General features: G+C 43.4%; 1 long non-coding RNA gene across 2 annotated transcripts in view; it reads right to left on the bottom strand.

Moving 5' to 3' along the window:
- The window catches only part of LOC141569453 (uncharacterized), a 133,880-nt gene that overhangs the window by 51,296 nt on the left and 56,641 nt on the right, over positions 1 to 25,943 (bottom strand). The gene's annotated exons all lie outside the window — the stretch shown is intronic.

Here is a 25,943-nt window from a genome sequence, read left to right as displayed (position 1 = left end):
TTAATTAAAGTTTATTGGGGTGACAATTGTTGACCTGAACTGGCTCAAGAACGTGTTACTGAGTGGACCTTCTTCCAAGCACAAAATAATTTATAATTATCTTAATTGCACGGAGATGAGAGCTTCTCAAAAATGTGAAGGTTCACCAAACCATCTTGTTCAGTTAACTATTTTAAGTGTTCCCACTATGATCTCATTTTTACCATAAATTTATTTTCTTTTTAAGGGAGTGTTTGCTTAGTAATGAAAAGCTCTCATCTACCCTCTGAACCGTCATGCATTAACATTATTGGAAACCAAATTAATAAGGTACTGAAGGGCTCTTACTCTGAGGAAAAGGCTTGAAATAGAGTGGGCACAATAATAAACAGCTATTACAATTATAGCAAACATTTATTAGCACTTTCTGGGCACTCTTCTAAGTGACAGGGTAGCCAGATTTAGCAAATAAAAACACAGGACACCTTGCATTTCAGATAAACAATCTTTTAGAAGTTTTTTTTTTTTTTTTTAATTTTTCTTTGTTGATTTTGTCAGCTAAGTGAAGTAACTCCATTGAATACTTAGAACCCTATGAGGTATCCTGTTACCCTGCAAATAAGACCTAGCCAGACAATCAGCTCTTATGCGTCTTTTGGAGCAAAAATTAAGACCCGGTATTATATTATATTATATTATATTATATTATATTATATTATATTATATTATATTATATTATATTATAATGTTATACTATACTATATTACACTATACTATACTGTATTACATTAAAGACCCGGTCTTATAGTAAAATAAGACTGGGTCTTATATTAATTTTTGCTCCAAAAGACGCACTAGAGCTGATTGCCTGGCTAGGTCTTATTTTCGGGGCAACATGGTAGGTTCTGTTAGAATTCCCATGATATAGATAAGAAAATGGAGGCAGAGTGTTAGGTAATTTGCCCAAAGTGGCAAAGCTAGTCTGTGGCAGAGAGTTGGAATTTGAACGAAGAACATCTGGCTCCAGAGCCTGTTAATTTAATCGCAAGGCTATACTGCCTTTCTTAAGCAATGAGGTAAAAGCCAGTTATTCAATTAGCAAACACTTATTCTGTGCCTACTACGGTTCAGCACTGTGTCGAGTGAGAGGAACGGGAACTTGGCAGAGACAGACTTGGAAAAGTCGATTTCCTCTGGGCCACGGCTTCCTCCTATGTACAATGACAGGAGCAAGCCAGATCATTTGTACTCAACTTGGTTGGGCAACTAGGGGGCTAGCTGAAATCCAGATGGTTCTCCTCACCTCCACAGATTCTGAGACAGTAGGTTCAAGGGTCTATTCTTGGAACCTGGGTATTTTTTAAGCAAACCCTCCAACTGAAACCAATGAGCCTGAAGTTGGAGACCTCAAATAAATAATCTCTAGAATTTCATGATTATCAACTCTGGCTGCACAAACCACCTGGGGAGGTTGTGACTCACTGGGTGTAGGGTAGAACCCATTGAGTGATTCCAAAATGGGAGCCAACGTTGAGAACCACTGCTATATTTGTCCCATCTCTAACCTCGTTCAATGGCAAGGGAACATCCCTGGTTGAAACCTCCTAACGAGGTGAGGTCAGCGATAAAGGGGAGTAAGATCGGTGATGCTGCTTCATGATAAAAGACCTGCACTAGTCCATCCTCATTCATTCTCATTCTGTCTCTCATTCTGTCTCTCTCTCTCCCTCTCTCTCTTTCTGTATCTCTCTGTGTCTCTCTGTGTCTCTCTCTGTCTCTGTCTCTGTCTCTCTCCCTCTCTCCCTCCCTCCCCACATGAGTTTGGGTGCCTGGCTAGTATCCGTACTACTTCCTACACACCATGTTTGGAATGAGACCTTGGTTACCACCTGCCTGCTGCCTGCTGGTGACACCATCTTGGGAAGATTGCTACAGATCTCTGAACCTCAGTTTCCTTTTCTGTAAAATAAGGAATACTGCCACCTTTCCAAATTTAAGGCACACATTTTCCCATTTTTAAAACATTTCTCAAATTGGTATGTCATATACAATTGATTTAGACATCAAAAATGTTCATTTATTTCCTCCTCAGTTTCTGAACTGATGGTGCATCTTACAACTCACAGCATTTTAGAATAGAGAAAATGTAGCAAGAAGGCCTAATCTGAGTAAAATAACTGGTTAGCTTTAAATTTTCACTGGATTTAACTCTTGGTTGGTTATCGGGAACATTCATTCCTTCACACATTCATTCATTCTTTGATTCATCAAATACACAGTGACTACTTGCTACATTTCATTAGAGTCGGCAGAGGGATATAATGATAAACAAGAAAAACTGAATTACTGCCCTTGTGGCACCTTCAGTTTAATAAGAGAGACATTTTAAAAATATGTAAGTAAAGCATTTAGACTCAGATTTAACATCCATCAAAGGGACATCAGTGGGAATGGCATTGTAAAAACCTCCAAAAATCTGTTCTTCCATATAAACAACACTTGTAAAACGTTACCCAAAACCAAGTTTTTCAGAACTCTGGATATTAGCTGAAGGCTTACAACAATCCAGGAAGCATTTATTTAAGATAAAACAGCTAAATATTGGTGAGAACAGAGAGCTTTGTGGCATTTTAACTTGCCCCATTCAACCCCCCTTCTCAGCTCCTTGACAGCCTTGAAAACCAATAGCCTGCAACCATAGTGAAAACCAGCAGCATAGCATCCATTGGAAGGGGAAGAACAAGACTGGAGCCCTCCTGAAGCACCATCTATCCTCAGATAATGGTCCTGTCTGACGGTTCCCTGTAAACACCCACTAACAAAGATTGTATTTACTTGACCTGACCAAGGGCCTTCTCTGTGGTGAACACCTTTGCCCTGGAGGCATTTGTCAAAAACAATCAGTGACAATTGTTAAACATAGCAGCTGCCTGAGACGGCAATCAAAATATGAGCAAACAAAAAGCTGACCAAAAAAATTTAAAAGGAAATGGTGAAAAATGAGCTGTCCATTGAGGGTTTTGAAAATCTCTGATATATTCCTGAGAATTTAGAAGGCTACACACATACACAAAACTGTGTATATGCCCAGGGAAGACCCCAAGTTCTCACTGCAGGCTGCCTTTGAGACATTGCATAAGTAGAAGGTGAAGGCTAAGAAGAGTTGTAAACTGCCTGCCTGAGCATAGAAGGGCTGCCCCAACATACACAAGGCTGGGTGACCCACTGGTTCCAAGAATTTAAAGGAGATCTCTGTTTGGTCATTGGCTGACCACTATGCTAAGCAAGCAGAAACATCAATGTCCACACATAACAAGAAATACTGATTTTAAACAAAGGAGCAGCAGCAGCAACAACAAAACCAACAAACAACAACGAACTGTGGCAGTGGTGAGAGAATCAGTAAGCTCTCAAGCCAATACGTGTAATTTAGCTTTCTACATCAACGAACTAGAAAAAGAGCAAACTGAACTCAAAGCAAATAGAAGGAAGGAAATGATAAGAAGTATAGAAGAAATTAATGAAATGTAGAAAAGAAAAAAATAGAAAAACATCAGTAAAACCAAACTTTGGTTCTTCGAAAATATAAACGAAATTGATAAACCTTTAGCTAGACTGATCAAGAAAAAAAGAGAGAAGACTCAAAGTAACTAAAGTCAAGAATGAAAGTGGGGTCATTCTACCAATGTCATAGAAAAACAAAAAACAAAAAAACTGTAAGAGAATATTATGAACAAGTGTTTGCCAACAAAATGGAAAATCTAGATAAAACGGACAACTTCCTAGAAAGACACAGATTACCCTGATACCAAACCCAGACAAAGATATCACAAGAAAAGGAAACTATTAATATAAGCCAAATCCCTTGTAAATACAGTCATAAAAATCTTCAACAAAATACTAAAACAACATATCCAACAAAATACAAACAGGATTATACACCATGACCAAGTGGGATTTATTCCAGGAATCTACGGTTGGTTGAATCTATGAAAACCATCAATGTAATATGTCATGCTAATAGAATTAAGGACCCAAACAATCACACGATCATTTTAATAGATGTAGAAAAGGCATTTGATAAAAATCCAATAATCTCTCCTGATAAAAATACTCAATAAACTAGGACTAGAAACTTCCTCAACCAACTTGGTAAAGAACATCTATGAAAAATCCACCACTAATATCATGCTTAATGATGAAGGACTAAAATCGGGAACCAGATAACAATGTCCACTTTTGCCACTTTTATTCAACACTGTGCTAGAGTTTCCAGCCAGGGCAATTAGGGAAGAAAAAAATAAAGTCATGCAGACTGGAAAGAAAAAACTGGCATCCAGGTATCTATTTGCAGATGACATGATCCTGCATACTGAAAATCCCAAATCCAAAGGCATAAAGAACAAATAAATAATTTCAGCAAGGTAATAGGATACAATATCAATATACAAAAATGAGCTCTATTTCTACACACTAGCAATGAACACTCTAAAAAGCGAATTACAAAACAATTCCATTAACAATAGCATCAAATAATAAAAATACTCAGGAAAATTAATGAAAGAAGTGGCTGACTTGTACACTGAAAAATACAAAAACATCATTGCAAACAACTAAAGAAAACCTAAGTAAATTGAAAGATATCTTGTATTCACGGATCAGAAGACTTAATGTTGTCAATTAAGATGGAAATACCCCCAAATTGATCTACAGATTCAACACAATGCCTACTAAACGCCTTCTCCCATTTTTGCAACATTTGAGGGGATGTGTGTATCCATCTGTTCATTGCAGCACTGTTTACAATGGCCAAGGTGTGGAGGCAGCCTGGGTGTCTGATGATGGAAGAATGGATAAAGAGGAGGTGATACGTATGGAATATTGCTCAGGCAGGGAAGGGAATGGGTTCTTGCCATCTGCAGCGACATGGATGGACCTGGAGGGTATTATGCTGAGTGGAGTATGTCAGACTGAGAAAGACAGATGCAATGAGATTTCACTTATGTGTGGAATCTAAAGAAATAAACAAACAAACAAAACAGAAACAAACTTATAGATACAGAAAACATTTTGATGTTTGCCAGATGGGAGGGGGTTTGGGGGTAAGTGAAAAAGGGAAGGAATTAAGAAGTACAAATTGGTTGTTACACAGTAGCCATGGGGATGTAGGGTACAGCATAAGAGATACAGTCAGTAATATTGTAGTTACCATGTGTGGTGTCAGATGGGTACTAGATTTACAGGGGTGACGGGAGGGGATGGGGGGCAGGGTGAAAAAGGTGAAGGGATTAAGAAGTACAAATTGGTAGTCACAAAATAGTCATGGGGATGGAAAGTAAAACATAGGGAATGTACTTAATAATGTAATAATTATGTCTAGTGCCAGGGGGGTACTAGACTAGTCAGGGGGATCACTTCTTAAATTATATAAATCTCTAACCACTATGCTGTACACCTGAAATTAACATAAAATAATACTGAATGTCAACAGTAATTGAAAAATTAGAAAGGGGGGAAAAGGTGAAGGGAAATAAGAGGTTAGATTTCCAAGGATAAAACAAATAAGTCTTGGGGATGTAACGTACACCATGGGGGATATAGTCAGTAGTATTGTGATAGCGTGTTATGGTGACAGACGGTTGCTGGACTTATCATGGTGATCCCTTCTTTAGGTATATAAATGTTAAATAACTATGGTGTATACCTGAAACTAATATAATATAGTTATGCTAGCAATTTAAATAAAAATCCATTTTAAAAGGACAAATGTGGTATTTAAAATATAAATGAATGGTTGGTACTTGTCAACATGATGCAAATGGACTGATGGGTGACCGGCACCTGGGAAGCTCCCCCTTCTCCCCCCAACCCCGAGTACCTGGCTGCTCTCTAGACTCAGCCGGCCCCACACAAGAGCCATCCAGAGCTTTCTGTCCCTGTGCAGCCTGAGTGACAGCACATGCTCACTGCCCAGGGGCTACAAGTGTCGTCCATTCTGGAAGAAGAGGTTTTCATTCCCTGGCTACGCCTGCAAAGCACAGTTAGCGCTCGGGGGCTCTCGCCCTGTCTCGGGGACCCTCACCACTGGAGCACATAGTGCCTCTGCTGGGTGGGGAGATGCTGTACCCCTCCCCTCCCTGCCACCTGGGAGGATGGAGGTGGCATAAAAGCTTTCTCCTGATTTACTTTCCCTTTGGGTTATCTGCCTTCTTGATATAAAGACCTCATCATTTACAGACGAAGGAATATTCTCTCAGCTCCCCTCCTAGAAACAGAAATGTAGTTTTTACATCAGCCTAAGACAAATTAATCTGCTTATTCACAGCCACAGTCCAGCTTCCAGTTTTCTGCAATTTTCATCTCCCTTGGACTGTCTCGGAAAACTACCACTGGTCACAGAGATAAGGGCTGGCGCGGCTGCAGACACATCAGGGAGTGGGTGGGCTGACCCGGGACTCCCCGCCTGCTCTAATAGGTAGGCTTCTGAGGACCATGTGGCCATGTGGCATGTTGACACCCTCCCCGCACGTTCTGAGGGCTCTGCCAGTCCGTCAGTCAGGCTCTGCAGCTGGGGAAAGAGGTGTGAAAATAAAGCCTCCTGAACGGGTGCAACTCCTGCTCTCGCAGCAATAAGGGACCATTTCCAGGAACTCAGATAACTGAGGCGCATGCAAGACGTCCATCCATGCTCGTGACTAACGGGATGCTATTCTTTAAATAGCCATGAGATCCAATTATGTATCTATCAAATGGACGAAGATTAAACTGTTTGATAAAACTCATTCTGGGGGCAAGTGTGAGGAAATGGGCACCTCATTCACTGATGAGGGAGCGTAAACCAGTGCCGCTTCTTGGAAGAGCAATTGGGGAATACCTGTCAAAGTGAGGAAAAAGTGCTTTCCCTTTGGCTCAGCGACTGAGCCGCTGTGAATATGTCTTACAGATTCATTAATCTGTGTGCAAAGACATATTGAGGCCAGCTTTCCCCCGCTGCTGCCTTGTTTGCAACCACCCCATACTGTAAAGAACTTAAATGTTTATCAATAACAGACTAATTAAATGCATTAAGGCATAGCCATATAACAGAATACCAGGAAGCTGCTGAAACACTGAACAATATTAGTGTAAGCTAAGTGTTAAAAGCAAGGCAGGAAACGATTGTTTTAGATGAGGATTTCTCAATTTCAGCACTACTGACATTTTAGGCTAAATGAGTGTTTTGTGGGCTGTCCTGTGCATCACAGAATATTTAGCAGCTTCCATAGCCTCTACCCACTAGACTCCAGTAGCCAGCCCTGCCATTCCCAAGTTGTGACAATGAAAAACGTCTCCAGAGATGGCCACATGTTCCCTGGGGGAGAGGGGTGCAAAAAAACAAAAAAAACCTGGTTGACTACCAATTTGTACTTCCTAACCCGTCATCTTTCTCACCCGGCTCCCCAACCCCACTCTCATTTGGCAACCATCAGTTTGTTCTCTGCATCTAAGAGTCTGTCTCTGTTTTGTTCGTTTATTCTGTTCTTTAGATTCCACATGTAAGTGAGATCATATGGTATTTGTCTTTCTCAGTCTGACTTATTTCACTTAGCATAATACCGTCTAGGTCCATCCATGTTGTCACACATGGTAAGATTTCATTCTTTTTATGGCCAGGTAATATTCCACTGTGTGTATGTACCACAATTTCTTTATCCAATCATCTATGGATGGACATTTAGCTTGCTTCCATATCGCGGCTATTGTGAATAATGCTGCCATGAACATAGGGGGGCATGTATGTTTTTGAATTCGTGTTTTTGGAAGAGTCACGGGGATGTAAAGCACAGTACAGAGAATACAGTCAATAATGTTCCAACAATGATGTCTAGTGCCAGGTGGGTGCTAGACTAATCGGGGAGATCACTGCATAAATCATATAAATAAACGTCTAACCACTATGCTGTACACCTAAAACTAATATAAAATAATACTGAATGGCAACTGTAACTGAAAACAACGAAAACAAAAACAAACCCCAAAATGTCCCTGGTTGAGAACCACAGCTCCAGATGCACGGAGCGTACGCGCGAGGCTGTGTGTGTGGGCACAGACCATTTCTGGAAGAGCCACACGACTCACTGGTGGTGGCTGCCTCTGCAGAATGTGATGGGGTCTTAGGTGGGAAAGAGGCTCGGGGATCCTGGTAAATACTTTTGGATTGTTTGACTTTAACCAGGTGTACTATTTGCAAATCAGATGAAACGTAAACCACACAATGATATCTCCGCCCCTGTTGAAAGTGCAGGTTGGAGGAGCATTGTTTAAAAATGCCATTTTGATCAAAGGACTCACCCCTGGGGTTTGGGATGTGCCATCGGTGAAGAGTTATGGGGCGGCGGCAAGATGGGCTGCAACTACGCACCACAAGGCACCTATTTGGGGAGATATAAGCAGGTCCTCTGGAGCCACTATCGAATGAGTTTGAGAAACTGATTTGCTGGAACCAGTGTGAGTGGGACTTTGGAGCCAGAGGCTTTAGGCTTTATTCCAACATTTGCCTCTTAATTGTATGTGATCTTGCCCAAGTTACCTCTCTGAGCCTCAGTTTCCTCATTTCTAAAGTGAGCACAAAATTATTCAGCTCCCATAAATTTTGTGTCATTAAGTAATACACACACACACCATTTCTGCATAAAGCTTCTGGTGGCTTCCAGGTAAGAGTACCTTTTCTGAGTGGAAGTTCTGTGGGGCTTCCATCATGATGATTAAGAGCTTTTTCTCTGGAATCAGACATGACTGAATCCAAATATCAACTTGGCCACATGGTTGCTGTGTGACCTTGGGAAAATCAATTAACTTCTTTGAGCTTCAGTTTTCTCAATTTTTTTTTTTTTGTATGAAAAAAAAAAGTCCATCATGGAAACTGGAGACAGCCAACATGTGGCCCTCCCGGGTTCTGCAAAGCCTGCAGTGATGGCTTAGATGACGTCTCAGGTCTTACATCACTTAGGGACAGAACTCAAACCGGTTTGGGTCAAAGGAGGGATGTAAGGACCCACATGCGGGCACAGTTTAGGGATTATTCTGATATGACTGGTTCCAGACACTCAGATAATGTCATGAGGGCTTGGTCTCTGTCCATCTCGTTGCTCCATTTTGCTCTGCATTCGTTTTCTTCTCATCCAGGCTCTCTGCATGTGGTGGCAGGCGACTGCCCACACCTAGAAGCCTGAGTGTAAATAGAGCACCGTCTACTAAACTGTCCAGGCCAAGCTTCTGGGCCACGTCATTAATTCTGCCTGAGTCCTGCACCCGCCTCTGAAACTCTCACAGTGTCCAGGGAGATGTCCCCCAGGCCAGCCCTGCTCACGGCCACCCTGGACAGTGCAGTGGGGTCCACGTCCTGCGACCACATGAGAAGCTGGGAGACGGGTCTGTTACCTATGGTGTTTACCATAGTAAATGATGTATTTGAGAGCTTTCTCTTTATTAACTTTCTCCTCTTCGAGACTCTGAGCGGCACAAGGGTTTGGACTCTCTCTAAGCCCAGTGTCTAGTACAACACCCAAAACATACGCGTGATCAATAACTATTCCTAGAATGCAATGGAGTACAGAGACGCTAGGGCATTCTGAGGACTCACTCTGGGGTCAGTCCCACAGTTCAAAAATATCTGTTGAATGAGTCGATAGTTAGTTTCTCTGAGGTCAGAACTCATATCTGACTCACTGGTTGTATTCTCAGCAAAGTGCCTATTAAGTGACCAATTACTACTTGTTAAATGAGCAACTGGTTGAGTGAATGAGCTCTAAGTTCCACCATCGCAGGGATACCATCTCCTTCATCTCTTAACTCCCAGGGGCAGGTCTAGTGAGCACCTACCCTCTAGGGACCCAGGCACGTCCGGTCACACTCTAGCTCCCTTCAGGTGGACAGCTGCTCCTCACCTATTACCCAGAAGGTGTTCAGAGGATGGGAGCCATGGGGAGAAGGTAGTGGGTTTGAATATGAAGAAGAGGCAAGAAAGAGACAAATAAGGAGTTCATTCCAAGTTCATGTCTGTCTTATTTTGGAAGGAAGTGGGAAAGGAGAACAAAGTTTTCATGAATAATGCTGCTTATTAAAATGCCTGCTCTCTCTGATGGTGATTAAGATGGATGCAGCATCACACTGGCTTTCAGAGAGAGTGGGAGTACAGCTGACAATTTTCCCATCAGACTTTTTCACAAAGAAGGAGCAATTCCGAGGTCCCCTCCTTTCCCTACTCCTGCTCTAGCCTGCCTTTCCTGCAGAGCTTCTGGCTGCTTCAAGGCACTGGGGGAGGAATTCATCAGGGGCTGACAAGTGGCAAATGACATCAGCTTCCCACTATGTTACAGAACGTGAATGCGGCAGGCCTGGTGTCTTATTTCCCAGCCCCTGTGCCTGCACAGTGCCTTATATCCTTATCAACAAAACGAACCCAAACAGGCCCACACCAAGACACACCAGAATTAAAATACCAAAGGTGAAAGACAGAGAATCCCCAAAGTGGCAAGAGAAAAGCCATTGGTTACCTACAAAGGAGCTCCCATAAGACTGTCAGCTGATTTCTCAACAGAAACTTTGCAGACCAGAAGGGACTGGCAGGAAATATTCAAAGTGATGGAAAGCCAGGACCGACAACCAAGATTACTCAGCAAGACTATCATTTAGAATCAAAGGACAGATAAGGAGCTTCCCAGACAAGAAAAAGCTAAAGGAGTTCATCATCAAAAGACATAGGAGGGCTGAATGGAAAAAAAGAAAGACCCTTACATATGCTGTGTACAGGAGACTTCAGATCGAAAGACACACATGGATTGAAGGTAAAGGGATGGAAAAAGATATTTCATGAAAATGGAAATGAACAAAAGAAGCTGGCTAGCAATACTTATACCAGACTAAATAGACTTTAAAAGAAATGCTATACAACAGACAACGAAGGACCCAGCTTTCCACTTCTGGATATTTATCCAAAGAAACACAAAACACTAACTCAAAAAGATATTCACATCTGTATGTTCATTGAAGCATTATTTACAACAACCAAGATATGGAAGCAACCTAATAGATGAACTCATAAAGAAGAAGTGGTCCATATACTCGTATACAATGGAACATTACTCAGCCACAAAAAAGAATGAAATCTTGCCATCTGCAACAACATGGATGGACTTAAGAGGGTATCATGCTGAGTGAAGTAAGTCACACAGAGAAAGACAAATGCCATATGATTTCACTTATATGTGGAACCTAAAACACAAAATAATGGACAAACAAATCAGAAACAAACTCATAGATACAAAGAACATTTTGATGGTGGCCAGATGGGAGGGGATGTGGGGGAATGAAGGAAGCAGGGAAGGATTAAGAAGTACAAATTGTTAGTTACAAAATAGTCACAGGGATGAAAAGTACAGAATAGGGAATATAGTCAACAATATTGTAGTAACTATGTATGCTGTCAGGTGAGTACTAAATTTATTGGGTTGATCACTCCATAAGTTATAGAAATGTTGTAATCACTATGTTGTACACCTGAGACTAACAATATAGTGTATGTCAACTGTAACAAAAAGAAAGAAAGAAAGAAAAAAAAAGAATGGTTTTGAAGGGAACTCCCTACATGACAGCTGGGAAGTAAGCCTAGAGAGCAACGAAAACAGATTGGAGCAGGAAAACAGATTTGAGAGAGAGATGAATAGAGTATCTCCACAGTGGAACCAATGGCGTAACTGATTCATCTGATTATGAGAAAAATAATGTTAAAAGTCTTTCTAGAGAGTTCTTTGGAGAGTGTGAAGTAATTTATACATAGAAAACTAGGGAAACGAAAACTCCAGGAAAACAAAGTTATGTAACTGAGAAAAGATAATTAAAGTATACTGCTTGACTCAGCATTGAACTTATATGTATTAGGTCATGACCTATCAATTAACACGTAGTGATTGTCGTGCGGGGCGGCCTGAGAGGTCTCTGCTCCCGCTCCCCACATAAGAACGCAGGATATGGCTAGGCCAAAAAGGAACACCCACGGAGCCATAGATAGGGGAGTTATACCACTATATTCTCTCTGGCAGCTCGAGACACACGCAGTAGTAGCCACATGATCCCCAGTCCGCCATTCACTTCTCTGCCTGCCAAACAACCAACCAATCAACGCAGCCCCGCAGTTACATCAGTAGCCAACTGGCTAACCGGTTACAGCTGACAGTCAACCAATCACAGCTGATGGTCATTCACTACCTGAGCCACCACCTCCCCAAGTGAGGCCGAGAGCCTGGAAAGTGCTCTCTGGGACTCGGTCCCCACAGTGATATTAGTATAAACATTGAATGTTTAAATACATTTGGATAGGATTTTACTGGAAGTGTTGGGAAGAAAACATAAAACAATCAAAAAATACGTAACAAGATGGCAATAGTAAGTCTTGCCCCAAAAAATAGTCTTTAAAAAGTGCGTAGGGCTGGCCTGGTGGCTCAGGAAGTTGGAGCTCCATGTCCCTAACTCTGAAAGCTACCAGTTCGATTCCCACATGGGCCAGTGGGCTCTAAACCACAAGGTTGCCGGTTCAACTCCTCAAGTCCCACAAGGGATGGTGGGTAGCGCCCCCTGCAACTAAGATTGAACACGGCACCTTGAGCTGAGCTGCCGCTGAGCTCCCAGATGGCTCAGTTGGTTGGAGCGCGTCCTCTCAACCACAGGTTGCTGGTTTGACTTCCGCAAGGGATGGTTTGACTTCCCTGCAACTAGAAAATGGCAACTGGACCTGGAGCTGAGCTGCGCCCTCCACAACTAAGACTGAAAGGACAACAACTTGACTTGGAAAAAAGTCCTGGAAGTACACACTGTTCCCCAATAAAGTCCTGTTCCCCTTCCCCAATAAAATCTTTTAAAAAGAAAGTGTGCAGACTTAAATACACACACAGATGAGTAGAAGTAAAAGTGGGTAAATATGAACAGAACAATGGATTATAGGATGTCAACATTCTGATTATGATATTTTACTACAATTTACATGATCATCAGGGGAAACTGAGTACGTGGTACACAGGATCCCTCTATTGTTACCTACTGTGGTCAAAAATTAAAGGGTAGAATCCCATTCATTCCTCTCCGGAGTCATGGACTCCCTCTGCCTCACTCCTCGAGGTAACAGCTCATTACACTTATGTGTATTCTTCTAGAATATATAAAACAGTGGGAGAAACAGCCCTTTGAATTCAGACAAGCCTGGATTCAAACTCCTCTATTCAGTAGCCCTAAAGGAGAAACTTCACCTCTCTGTTCTTTAGTTTCCTCTTCATTAAAAGGGATATAACCATAGTACTTCACTTATTCTGAGAATTCAGTAAGTTACCCTGTTTTCCTGAAAATAAGACCTAGCCAGACCATCAGCTCTAATGCGTCTTTTGGAGCAAAAATTAACATAAGACCTGGCTTTATATTATATAAGACCGAACGGCTAGGTCTTATTTTCGGGAAAACACGTTAATACCAGTACGTGTCCATCAGAACAGTGCCTGGCACATAGCAAATGCCAGATATTCTTTGTATTATACATGTATCCTCAGACAACACATAGCATAATTGTCTTTGATGTTTATTTTTGTTTGTTTTATATAAATGGTGTCATGCTCTCTGTATCAGTCTGTTATTTGCTTTTTTCTCCCCACAACAATATGGCTTAGATTCCCTTCCATGTCACTAAATATCAAACTATCTTACTCTTTGTAATTGTTGCATAGTATTCTGTGGCTGGCTATGTTTGAATTTATCATTTTCCTATTGCTGCAGATTTTTTTTCCCTGATTTTTTGCTATACAAACTCCTGTGAGTGTGTCTCTGAGTTATACATGAAAAATGGGAGAGCTGGTTCACTGCTTTGTCTTTGAAAATTTCAGAAGACCTGTTAAGATTCACGGCTGTCTATATAAATTTCAGGACCCCCAACAATGATTTGAAAATTATCTTTGCCACTTAAAAAAGTAAAGGTATAGGGGTGGCCAGTTAGCTCAGTTGGTTAGAGCCTGGTGCTAATAAGACCAAGGTTGCCAGTTCAATCCCCACATGGGCCACTGTGTGCTGTGCCCTCCTTAGAAAAGTAAAAAATAAAAATAAAGGTATAACTTACATATTATAAAATTCATGTATTACTGTCAACGTACACAGATTTTCAAGCAGCACCATGATTCACTTTTTTGTGGATTGAATTGTGTCCCCCAAAGAAGACATGTTGACGTCCTACCCCACCCCACTCTTAGAATGTGACCTTATTTAGGAATATGGTCGCTGCAGATATAATTTGTTAAGTTGAAGACGAGGTCATAGGGTGGGGCTCTAATCCAACATGAATGATGTCTTCATACAAAGAGGGAAATTTGGACACAGACAACGAAGTGATGCTGCCATAGGCCAAGCAATATCTGGGGGGCCCAGAAGCTGGAAGAGGCAAGGAAGGGTCCTCCCCGGGAAGGCTTTGGGGCAGCACTGCCCTGCCAACACCTTCACTCTGGACTTCCAGCTTCCAGACCACGGGAGAAAGAGTTTGGTTTTTATGTTGTTTTAAGCTGCTCAGCTTGTGTGGCTTTCTTACAGTAGCCCTGGGAAATGAATACACACTTTTAGAACATTTGCATCACCTCAAAAATATCCCTTATGCCCATTTACAGTTAATATTTTGCTCTGACCCCAGGAAAGCCTTAAATCCTGTGCTAGAGAAGAGCAGGAGACCCAAATCTCTCAGGTGATACTGGCATAATCCTTGATGACCCATTTTTGCTCATGAAAATTTCCTAATAGGCAACTCTTAGAGGATCAAGTTTGGGACATAACTCATTCCACGCACCCCTCCACCCCTGGGCTCAACAGTTCTCAAACATTGGGTCAAATGCAATTAAAAACCTGGCAAAAATCTCCCCTAAAGTACACATATCTCCATACTCAAAAGTGTGGCAATTTTAGACCCCCGAGAGTCCACCTGTGAAGCCCTGTTTAGGAATCCTTGGTCTTTCTGTTTGTCCACTGTCTAATTGAATACTATGGTGACGGGGAGGCCAATATTATCCTACACTGGGGAGCTACTTCCTGCAAAGCAATTCCTGGTTAGTTGAAATCTGGGTCCTGGTGGCTTCCACTTATTGGACCTGGGGTGGCCTTTGTGACTCCCAATACAGAAGAGGAGAATGAGGAGCGTTCATTCCCAAGGGTCAGTTGGAACCGACAGAAACCTGCATGAGACTGACTGCCAATCCTTAGCAAACCCTCACGACGGGGAGGCACTGGGAAAGCCCCGAAACTGGAAAACCTTCTACTGAAAATTCTGGGTCTGTCCTGTGCTAACTTTCTGGCCTTTGGAAATATCGGTAACCTTCTTGAGCCCAAGTGGAATAGAAAATTTGGCACTCAGAAGATGTTCCGTCACGACTGAATTTAGATGGAAGAGAAAACCCCATGTGAATGAAAGATAGGACCTAATGCCAGAGGAGTTGGAAAACAGGAGAAGGAAAGGGGATTTCCACAAATGAGATTATCGAGTCTTGAATACACAGACCTTTAAAAAACACTGTTACGTATCTTATTTTTTAGAGCAGTTTGAGGTTCACAGCAAAATGTAAAGAATGTCTTTTAGGTGGAATCGTACAGTATGCCGCCTTTTCAGACCGGCTTCTTTCACATAGTCACATGCATGTAAGTTTCCTCTGTGTCTTTTCCTGGCTTGATAGCTCATTTCTTTTTAATGCTGAATACTATTCCATGGTCTGGATGTCTCCACCTTAGAGCCGAGTGATGACAGCATAGAATGAGCTGAGGACAGCATTCCAAGGTCACTTGGAGGTGAAACAGGTCCTCCCAATGACCCAGCGTCCCACCAATATACCACTAAGGAAAGTTCTTAGTCTCAACATAACAACACCCATTGCATTAAGACATCAAAGGTACAAAACCAATATTCTTGCGATGCTGGGATTGGCTTGAAAATCTCAACACGGTATCTCCCCCGACTATAATCTCTGATGATTTCCATCTGCCCTCAAAGGGCTGACCCACTGCCCCCAGATGGGTGCTTTTGGAAGATCAAACCTGGGAAATGCACCTCCATTAGGCCTCCTTACTTGTTAGGACAATGCTGGGTTAGACACCTGATTTAACGGGGTCTTTGAGACCCCAAGTGGCAAGTGCAAATGATAAGACTTGAAAAATAAATCAGAATGCTTACAATTGGTTTGCTGAAGACTGAATTCAACAGAACTTAAATACTACTTTTTTTACTTTTTATTTGGTTTTTCTGGACTGAGCCTAGAACGAAAGGGGATTTTTTTTTCTCTCTGCCTTTTCCAAAGACACCAGGTAAACCAGAAGCACGCATGCATTTTTTAAAACTAGTACATCAAGACAATATCCTCCACACCACACCTGAACCAAACCTACACTTCCTACAGTTGGAGTCTGTCGTCTGAATTAGACCTCAGACATGGATGGAATTATTTTGCCCAATTCAGAAAGGCAGTACGTAGTCTGTTCACTGGGTCTTCCTCTCTCGGCTGTATCGTCATGGTTTTTATGGCTCCATTTCCTATCTGCTTCTCTGCATCTTGGTGGCTGGCTCTCTACACCCTTCTGTGTCTCTGTCGTTTGTCTCTCTGCTTTTTTCTTTCTATCTCTCTATCGTTGTCTGTGATCTTTCTCCCTCTTCCACTGCCTCCTTCTGAAATTTTTGCAACGTAAAGTCACGCTGATGAGCACAGGTACCGGAGCAGACAGCCTGGGCTTGAGGTCACCTCCTGCCTCAGTATGTCAGTCTCCTTATCTGTCAAACACGCTTAGAAGGGTGCCTGGCACGTTACAGGCCTCTTAGAGTCATTCACCATTATTACGCCCCACACTTGTGTAGCCAGCTTCCTAGGCAGTTTCTGGGACCAGCGAAGCAAGTGACACAGCTGATTGGAGAAAGACTTTGAGAGAGAAAGACTGCAGGAGAGGGAAACAAAGACCTGGGTTAGTTCTCTTGTCTGTAAGGTTCCTCCTCGAATCTTTTGCCAGAGGCAATAAAAACTATCTCAGAAAGCACCAGGGGATAGAACGTAAGAGAAAAGGAGAAATAGGATGAGAATAAAAGAGAGAAAAAGTCAACGGAAGAGACAGTAAAAGGAAGAGCAGATGCGAGAGGGAGAGGGTGAGGAAGAAGGACGATTTGAGAGTTAGTGCAGCTATATCACAGTGTTTTCTGCTGAACAGAGTAAATAAGATCAAGCTGTATTTTTGGAGGAAAAAGATTCCATGGCCCACATTTTTGTTCCTTATAAACCGCACCAAATGCAAGTCTTTTATCTGTTCAATTCAGTTTCGGTACAATTCTCTGCGCTGCTGCTGGCCTCAGTTTCCAGCTGAGGTGCTGCCTTTGTAAGCAAAAGTAGAACTCCATATAGGAAAGACTGGGCTCCTTGGCAACTGAAAGTAGTTAGGCGACAGAAAAGCAAAGAGAGCACATGGTGTTTCAGAGTTAAAGCATAGAGATATTGAAGCATTTAATTTGGAAGCAACAAACAAAAAACAACCCCCAACAAACTCATGCCATGCCATCTGCCATCAATATGCATCATTCCAGTTCCCCAGATGGCTGGGTGCTGGGACAGTTCCAAGCCAGGGGTTCTCACGTTTATCCGCTTGCTGTATTCACCTGAGAGCTTTAAAAAGCAGAATCTCAGTGCCCAGGTGGTGCCCCAGACTGATTAAATGGAGGGACCCTGGCGTCAGTATTTCGAAAGCTCTCAGGGGACTAGAACGTGTAGCCACGATTGACAATCTCTGATTCTGGACAATCCAGCAAGCTGAGCCCCAACACGGTTGAGCTCTGTAACCTGATGCAGGGAAAGTAGCTCAAAAAATGACGGCACCTGTTAGATAACTAACGTCACAACTCCGGGATTGTCACAGGACTATGAGAAAGAAGTCCATCTGTTTTGGGTAAGTGACGCAGTTCGACGATTGAATGATACTCTCCATGAGTACCACCACCTCCCTCCCTGACATTTGGTCTGGCCTGAGTGTGCGTGGTCCGGGTTTGCTGCTGTCTGTTGATGGCCATCTGCTGCCTGCGCTTGCCCCCTGCGGGACAGGCGCAGTACGCTGCCAGGCGAGACGTGTGGCAGGCCAGCTCTCCTACCTGCTGGTCTCCTAGGAGGGAGGGGTGCATGTTAGGGCATGACCCTGCACCGCTGGCGCAAGCACCCACAAGACACCTGTTATGGGTTGAGTCGAGCCCCTCTCAAATGCGTATGTTGGGGTCCTGACCCCCAGTGCTTTACAGCGTGACTTTATTTGGAATAGGGTCTTTGCAGATGGAATTAGTTAAGATGAGGTCAGACAGGTGTAGGGTGGGCCCTGCGTCCAGTAGGACTGATGTCTTAGAAGAAGTGGAAATCTGGACTCAGAGACACGAACACAGGGAGAACGTCATGCAAAGCTGAAGGCAGAGATCGGGGTGGTGTGTCTACAAGCCACCGAGCATCGGACATTCCAACAAACTGCCCTAAGCCAGAGAGGCGTGGAACAGACCCTCCCTCGTGCACCTCAGAAGGAGCCAACCTGCCGACACCATGCTTTCAGACTTCTGCCTTAGGGATGTGACAGTACATTCTGTTAAGTCGTCCACGCTGTGGTCCATTGTTACAGCAGCCCTAGCGAATGACACAGTAGCCCGGCCTGGGAAGACCGATTCTGCCCACTGACCGGAACGGATGGAGGGTTTCAGGGCTGGGAGAGGATGGGCCCCGAGCCTGGCAGCTGCCCCGGTTCCAGCCCAAACCCTACCTCTCCTGCTCACGGTACCCACTGTCGGGGGCACTGAAATGCCCACGAGGGGCGAGCTTCCTGTGCACGTAACCAGTGCAGTTGCACAGGACCCCACGCTTTGAAGAGTCCCCTGCTTATCTCTGGTGTTGCCATCTTGAACGTCTTAAAAATTTTTGAACAAAGGCCCAACATGTTCACTTTGCACTGGTGCCTGCAAATTCTGTAGCCCAACCTGCCCGCAACTTTCCATCAGGTCTCCCTGATGGCTGAAGGAAGGCGCAGGTCATGACAGGGGCTCAGGGGACGGAGTGTGACCGGGGAGCATGGGGGGAGCGCTGCACCCCTCAGGACTCTGGAGGGTAGCTGTCGGTCCAGTTCCTGCGAGTACAGCATTTTACTAATCTGATCATTTTATTCACAGCTCTCCAGGAAACCCTGGCGTGGAGTTCTGGGATCCGTAGGATGCTGTGACAAGTTGGGGGACTGTTCCCACAACTTTCTCTGAACTAGAAACTGGACGTCCCTGCCGTCTGCCACGGGTCTTTGCAATGTATCCCATCACGGGCAAAGGGACGTTTCCTGGCCCACTGATGCTGAGTCAGCCAGGTGACTTGCCTTGGCTAATGCAAATATCCTCAGCCTGTTCCCAGCTGAGGCGTTAAGACACATTACATGCTGCCTCTTGCTTTCTGGCCCATCTGCCATGAGAAAAACATGTCCCATGTATTCTGGTCTAAAGGGGATGACACTGGTGCAGCTGACCCAAGGCCCAGCCCAGATGCACACCTGCCAGACCCCAACCAAGCCCAGAACTGTCATGTCCTTTCCAGAGACTCAGAAGCAACACTGAAAAGCTCATTTTCTTACAGCCCAGTGAGCCTGTTTTTCTTTATTTTTGGGGGGGAGGGGTGTCTTTGTTATGCAGAATTACTACAGCAAAAGCTGACTGATACAAAAATGAAGTCATGTCTTTAACTGGGCTTCCACAGCCTTCCCTGGCTCAGTTGCTCCTCATTTACGCAGCTCGAATCCCCTGCCCCTGCCCCTGCCCCCAGCTCTGTCCACTGCACGCTCAGTCCTTTCCCCTCCAATGTGCCATGGCTCGCTTGGCTTTGAGCCGGTGACACACTCTCTCCCTCCACCCCCCAGCCTTCCCTTTCACCTGCTGAACTTCTCGTTCTGGAACTCGCCTTTTAATGCCACTCTCACCAGGAAACCTTCCTTAAGGCTCCCTAGGAAACACTAATGGCCGTTACGTGCTTCTGCTGTTCTGTGTGCTTCCACTAGCAGGGCCTTTGTCACAGGGTATCGTCATCACTAGTACGGTAGGAAAATACATACTGAGATGTTTATTTGTGTTTCCTTTTCACTGCTGTACAAGGACCAGAACAAATGAGAGCTAGCAACAGATTACTTTCCCCTTCTTTCCCCCTCCGCTCCCTCTCCCCACCAATCCCAACATGTCTACAGGGCCCTTTGCTTCTGCGTCATTCTACAACAAAAATCAGAATCTGATTTTTCCTGCAACTGATGAAAATCCAAAGCCATTCTGGTGTCATCCGGTAGGGGGATGGTGAGAGAAGGGGTGGCTTTGGGATCGAGATGGGAGAGAAAGAGCGAGGACGGATTGAGGCCTCAGGAAGGGGGACCTGCACGCGAGCTAAGAGGGGCTGGACCCCAACCTCGGGGCTCCCAGTCAGCAGGAATGCCTGTTTCTCAGGGGTCATGGAAACCAGGAACTCTGAGGGCGTGCACCCTAGTACACGCAATAGAAACCAGCAAGACCAAAGCGAGGTTGGAGGGAACGGCGTGCTCATTTTCTATTGCTGTGTTTAATAAAGATTAGCATAAATCAAGCAGCTTAAAATAACACGAATTTGTATCGCATGGTTTCCAGGAGTCCAGGCAGGGACCAACTTGTTTCTCCAATCAACTTCGAAAGGCTGAAATCGAGGCCCTTTGCAAAGGCACATTAAGGGAGTGAGTCCTCCTAAAGTCCAAAACTGAACTACCTGCCAACCAGACATGACTGGGGCTAGGGATGGAATCTGATTCACAAAACATAAGCATCTCTGCTGTTTCTTGCATCCTCACATGCAGGTTTTAAATTCCTATCTGTTGCACTTTAATCCCCTGCCTTTCCTGGTAGGCCATAAGCTCTTGGAAGTGGGGACGTCCCTGTTAGGTGTTCAATAAATGCGTATTGCACTAAACGGAACCAATTCTCGTGTACTCTACATGGGGTAGGGATCACAATGACCGTTTTATAGAGAAAGAAACCAGGTGTGGGAAGTTTAGGGAACATGTTCAGAGCCACGTAAATAGTAACAGTACAGCTAGAACTTTTTCACTGTAGTCAGAAAAAAAAAAAATTATTCCTTTGTATTTGGAACATGGCCCTGAAATGTAACATGATGACACATCCTAAATCTCATGACTCATGCTTTTTACCTTCTATGATCAAGTGTGGGGGAAAGTGTAATGAGTTACAAATCTTTCTAAGATGGGATTTTATGCTGAGGCCCCAGATGCTAACGTCTCAAAGAATCTTAAACTCTGCAGCTCCGGATTTTCCTCATGGATGATGTCCCTCTTATTATCCTGTGTCCCCGAGAATAACACCTAGCTGGACAGTCAGCTCTAATGTGTCTTTTGGAGCAAAAATTAATATAAGACCCGGAACTTCATGACCTTACTCTCCCCCAAGAGCTCCCTCAGGGAGTTCCTGTGAGTCCCCAGGGACTCTAACATGCGCTCCAAGACCAGCCACTTGTGTTCTCATCCCCAACCTCCTGGTCAGACTGTCACATCACTCCTGGCTCTGTTGCTTCTGGTTTCTTCCATGGGGGTGAGGCTTTCTGGCCTCACATTGGAGCTCCCCACGTCACTGCTGCACAACAGGCCAGCTAGGTGTGGTCTGCCAGCACAGAAGTGAGAGGGGCCTGTGTACACTGGAATTGCCCGGGGATTTTTAATATGAAATTTGTTAATACAGCTTTAGTTTTTAGGGGTTCAACATTCCCATGCCTGTAAAGAGTGAATGTCTCTATAATCATAGTGACCAGAAAATCAAAATGACATCTTTCTAATCGATAGTTTAATTAACTTTAAAAAATTACATCTTTGCCCTAAAATCGGCATGCTATATTTAGTCACCAGCGCCAAGGGACATCTGCCCAATGAGGCAACAGCACTTTTCATAAGTGATATGTCATCTATTTATTTCGGCAGCCAAACACCTCCTGATATAACAAACAGCCACCTTTGGAAACAAAGATGGAATTTTGGGTGCCTTAACAGATATAGGTTGTCTAAAATTACAGACAGTGCTAATTAACTGGAACACGGATTTAGAAGTACAGTTCAGAAAACATGCAAGAAAAACAGAGTGTCAGAAACTTTAGCATTTAGGAGCTAAGCTGGCTGTTCCAAGGATGTTAAATTCTTGGTAAGAAATATGTTACTGATGTTAAATCTTAATAAATAAAGCCTGTCAGGCGGCCCCTGAATTAGATCATTTCTTTCCTCAAAGAACTAGAATTTAAATTCACTTGTGCTGATAAAAATTATGAATAAACCTAGTGAAAAAGATACTATCTGTGGGAGAGAGACTGAAAGGGACTGCAACTTCATTTACGTTTGGCTAACAAATTATTTTTTTCTGTCAAATATACCTTAATTCAAAGAAAGCAACAGTCGTTAGTATTCTTGAATTAGAATCTGAGTGAGTCGCTTCGAGTGTTTAAAAAAATATATTAAGAGAGGCTAGAGGAGTTTCCTGGTAGATGTTCTAGTGTTCTCCTAGGAGAGTCAGGTGAAGAGGTGGAGTTTTGTGAAAAGGGCAAAGTTTCAAAAGTCTGTAAACTGATATTTTCATCCCAGATCCATCACTACTTCCCTGGATGATTTGAGTCCTTACCTACTGATCTGGCTAAGAGGACAATAATTCCTGCCTCGTTAACTGAGGAATAATGTTAGAACACTTTGGAAGTTAGAAGGCACTACATAAGAGGGAAAGTGGGGCTGGCAGTAGAGCATGATGACTGGGAGACCAGATGGGATGTGTGTCAGGACTAGAGTCTGCTAGAAGCGCAGCCACTAGCCAGGTGGTGATCAAGGGCAAAGAACGTAACTCTTCTTCTTCAGACACAGCTGTCGCAATGGTCAGATGAGATAATGTTTGTGAATTAGTTAGTTTACCCGTGTGTATCAACAGCCCAGACTAATAATGACTTAAACATACAGAAGATGAAACCCAAGGCAAGAAGGCCAGGCTAGTGTGGCCTGTGCTCCACAAGGTCATTCAGGGATCCAGGATCCTCCATCCTTGTTGCTCTGCTGATCCTAAGCTGTTCTTATTTGCATCAGCAAAGATGGCTTGACAGCATATCTGAATTTCAAGCAGCAAGACGAATGAAAGCGAGGCAATGGGAAAGATACAATCCTTTCTTTAAGAATACAACCCCTAAGTTGCCCATGACACTGCTGCTCATATTTCATTGTCTGGAACTTAGAAAGGTGGCTGCCCATATCTTCAAGAGACAACGTAGACTTTATTCTGGAATGCTACAGCCTAGCTGAAATGCAGGGGTTCTTTGCCAGGAAAAAGAAAAGAAATTCACATGGGGAGACACTGAACTGACTCTGTCACAGTATTCAAATTTCTTAGCATACGAGATCTGACAACAATTAAGTTCGTGAACATGTCCTAGAAAAAGTGCTACACACGTCATTGATGAGTATCAGTAAGGTCACGTTCAAAGTACTCCCCTTGGGAAGCTATGCACCAACACCATTGCCTAGTCCACCCTTCAAAGCAATTTTGGAACTCTTTCTGGAATGGCCATCAGAGCTGTCATCGTATTACTCTTGATGTCCTGAATGTCATCAGAATGTCTTCCTTTCAATATTTCCTTTATCTTCGGGTCAAGAAAGAAGTCATTGGGGACCAGATTAGGTGAGTAGGGAGGGTGTTCCAATACAGTCATTTGTTTACTGGCTAAAAACTCCCTCACAGACAGTGCCCTGTGAGCTGGTGCACTGTCGAGATGCAAGAGCCGTGAATTGTTGGTGAAAAGTTCAGGTCATCTAACTTTTTCACACAGTCTTTTCAGCACTTCCAAATAGTAAACTTACTTAACTGTTTGTCCAGTTGTTACAAATTCATAATGAACAATCCCTCTGATATCAGAAAAGGTTAGCAACATCATTGCAACAAGTTTGAGAACTTACTTGACCTTTGTATGAGTGATAAATACTGCAGCTGTTATTATCTATCATTCTCTAGGGTCATCAAGTGTGAAAAACAATTTTGAGAAGGGGATCCCAGTTAATCCTCTCTGTGTAAGTCTGGCCTGGTGCACCATATCCTTTATCTTTCTGAGTAGTCTTCTCCTTAGCAAACACAGGACTTCTTCTCTCCTGTAAGTGCAGAAAGGGGCGTATTTCTAAGAGATCTACAAATGGACTATCCAATTAGTGGAGGGGGACCTGCCAGTGGAACTCAAAGATGCCCAAAGCCTCTCCTCTTCTTTATTCTTTCTTCTCTCTTTTATAACTCTTATATTAAATCATTTTCTGGGTTATCAATTATAAAGCCCCTCATCCTCTAGTCAATTAGAAGTGACATCCATCCTGGGAAAACTTATTGGATGGTCAGCATATGCTGAAATATTTGACTCCATCCATCCATCCATCCATCCATCCATCCATCCATCCATCCCTCCATCCAATCCATCCATCCATCCATCCAATCTATCTAATCTATCTAATCTATCCATCTATCTCTATTTTTATCTACTTTTCTACAAAGAACATGTTTGACTTTTATCATTACAAAACTTAAAACAATGTTTTTACTAGGCACTCACTGTTGTCAAGCTTAAAATGCTTGGAGACAGATCACAGTCATTTTAGACTCTTTCATATAGGATCTGTCAGAGGGAGTCTTACCCTTGGGCTGTGACAGCTAAGGAGACGATGTCATTCGAGGTGACAAACTTGTCCCAGTTTTTTGAGATGTTCCAAGTTTTAGTACTGAAAGTTCTGTGTCCCAGGATTGTTGTCCTCAGTCCGGGGAAAACTGAGATGATTGTTCACCTAAGATGCCCTATAATGGGCTTTACAGAGGCCTGTGGGGATCAGACTGGGTAAGGGCTTCAAGAACCAGTTGAGACAACTGGAGTGCTGAAGATAGGAGCCTGGAAAACACAGGCCTCATCTTATGATGAAAGCTGCTGTACCTAAGAAAGGGCAAGAGATTTACCCATGGTTATGCCATTCCTAAGTGTCGATGTAGGTAATTTGTAGAGGGCTGAGAAGGAGGCCTCCCTCCAAGCATACCTCCACCCTGGGTCTCTCCTGCCACAGCCTTTCCCTCTGGCCTCACAGGAAAGTCCATTCACCAGCTCTGCTGATATGTTAGACCAGGAAACCCAATAATTGGAAGGGACCTACCAGTAGAACTCAAAAGTGCCCAAAGCCTCTCCTCTTATTTTTTCTCTCTTCTTTCTTATAACTAATATATTAATTGGAGCTCTGTTGGTTACAGATGACCGAAACCTAACTCAAACTGGTTTCAGTAGGAAGAAGGAAATATATTGGCTCATGTAACTCAATTCATAAATAGGTCAGCTTCAGGCACAGTTTGATATAGGGGATCAAACCACACCATCAGGAATCTATTACCACCTCTGTTTCTAGCTGAACACACTTCATTTACTGGCAGATTCTTCCTTTCTTGGTGACAAAATTGTTGCTGACAGACTCAGACCCACTTCCTTGAAACCCATGGAAAAAAGAGTTTCTCTTTTCAGTAGTTCTAATAAAATTCCCAAAATTGCGTTACACCGGCCTGATTTGGTCACACATGCCCATCATTATGGTCAAAGAGTGGACCGTGCTGATTGGACAGCCTGACCTATATGCTCATCCCTGGAGTAAGAGATCGTGAGGTCAGCCCCATATAAGATATGTGGACTGGGAGGGAGTAGAAAGCCCTGGTTTCCCAGATGAAAAGATAGAAGCTGAACACTGAAGAGGGAATATGGAAGCTCAGGAGGCGAAAACATGTGTCACAATCTCCTAAATTCTTCCTCTCTTTTCTGTTCTCCCTCTTCCTTCCCCTTCTTTACCTTCTCTTTCACCCTCCCTGCCTCTCTTTCTATATA

This window comes from Rhinolophus sinicus, linkage group LG18, assembly GCF_036562045.2.
Source record: "Rhinolophus sinicus isolate RSC01 linkage group LG18, ASM3656204v1, whole genome shotgun sequence".
NCBI classification, from domain to species: domain Eukaryota; kingdom Metazoa; phylum Chordata; class Mammalia; order Chiroptera; family Rhinolophidae; genus Rhinolophus; species Rhinolophus sinicus.
Note: the sequence above shows the minus strand (reverse complement) of the source record. Positions and strands in the feature narration are given on the sequence as shown.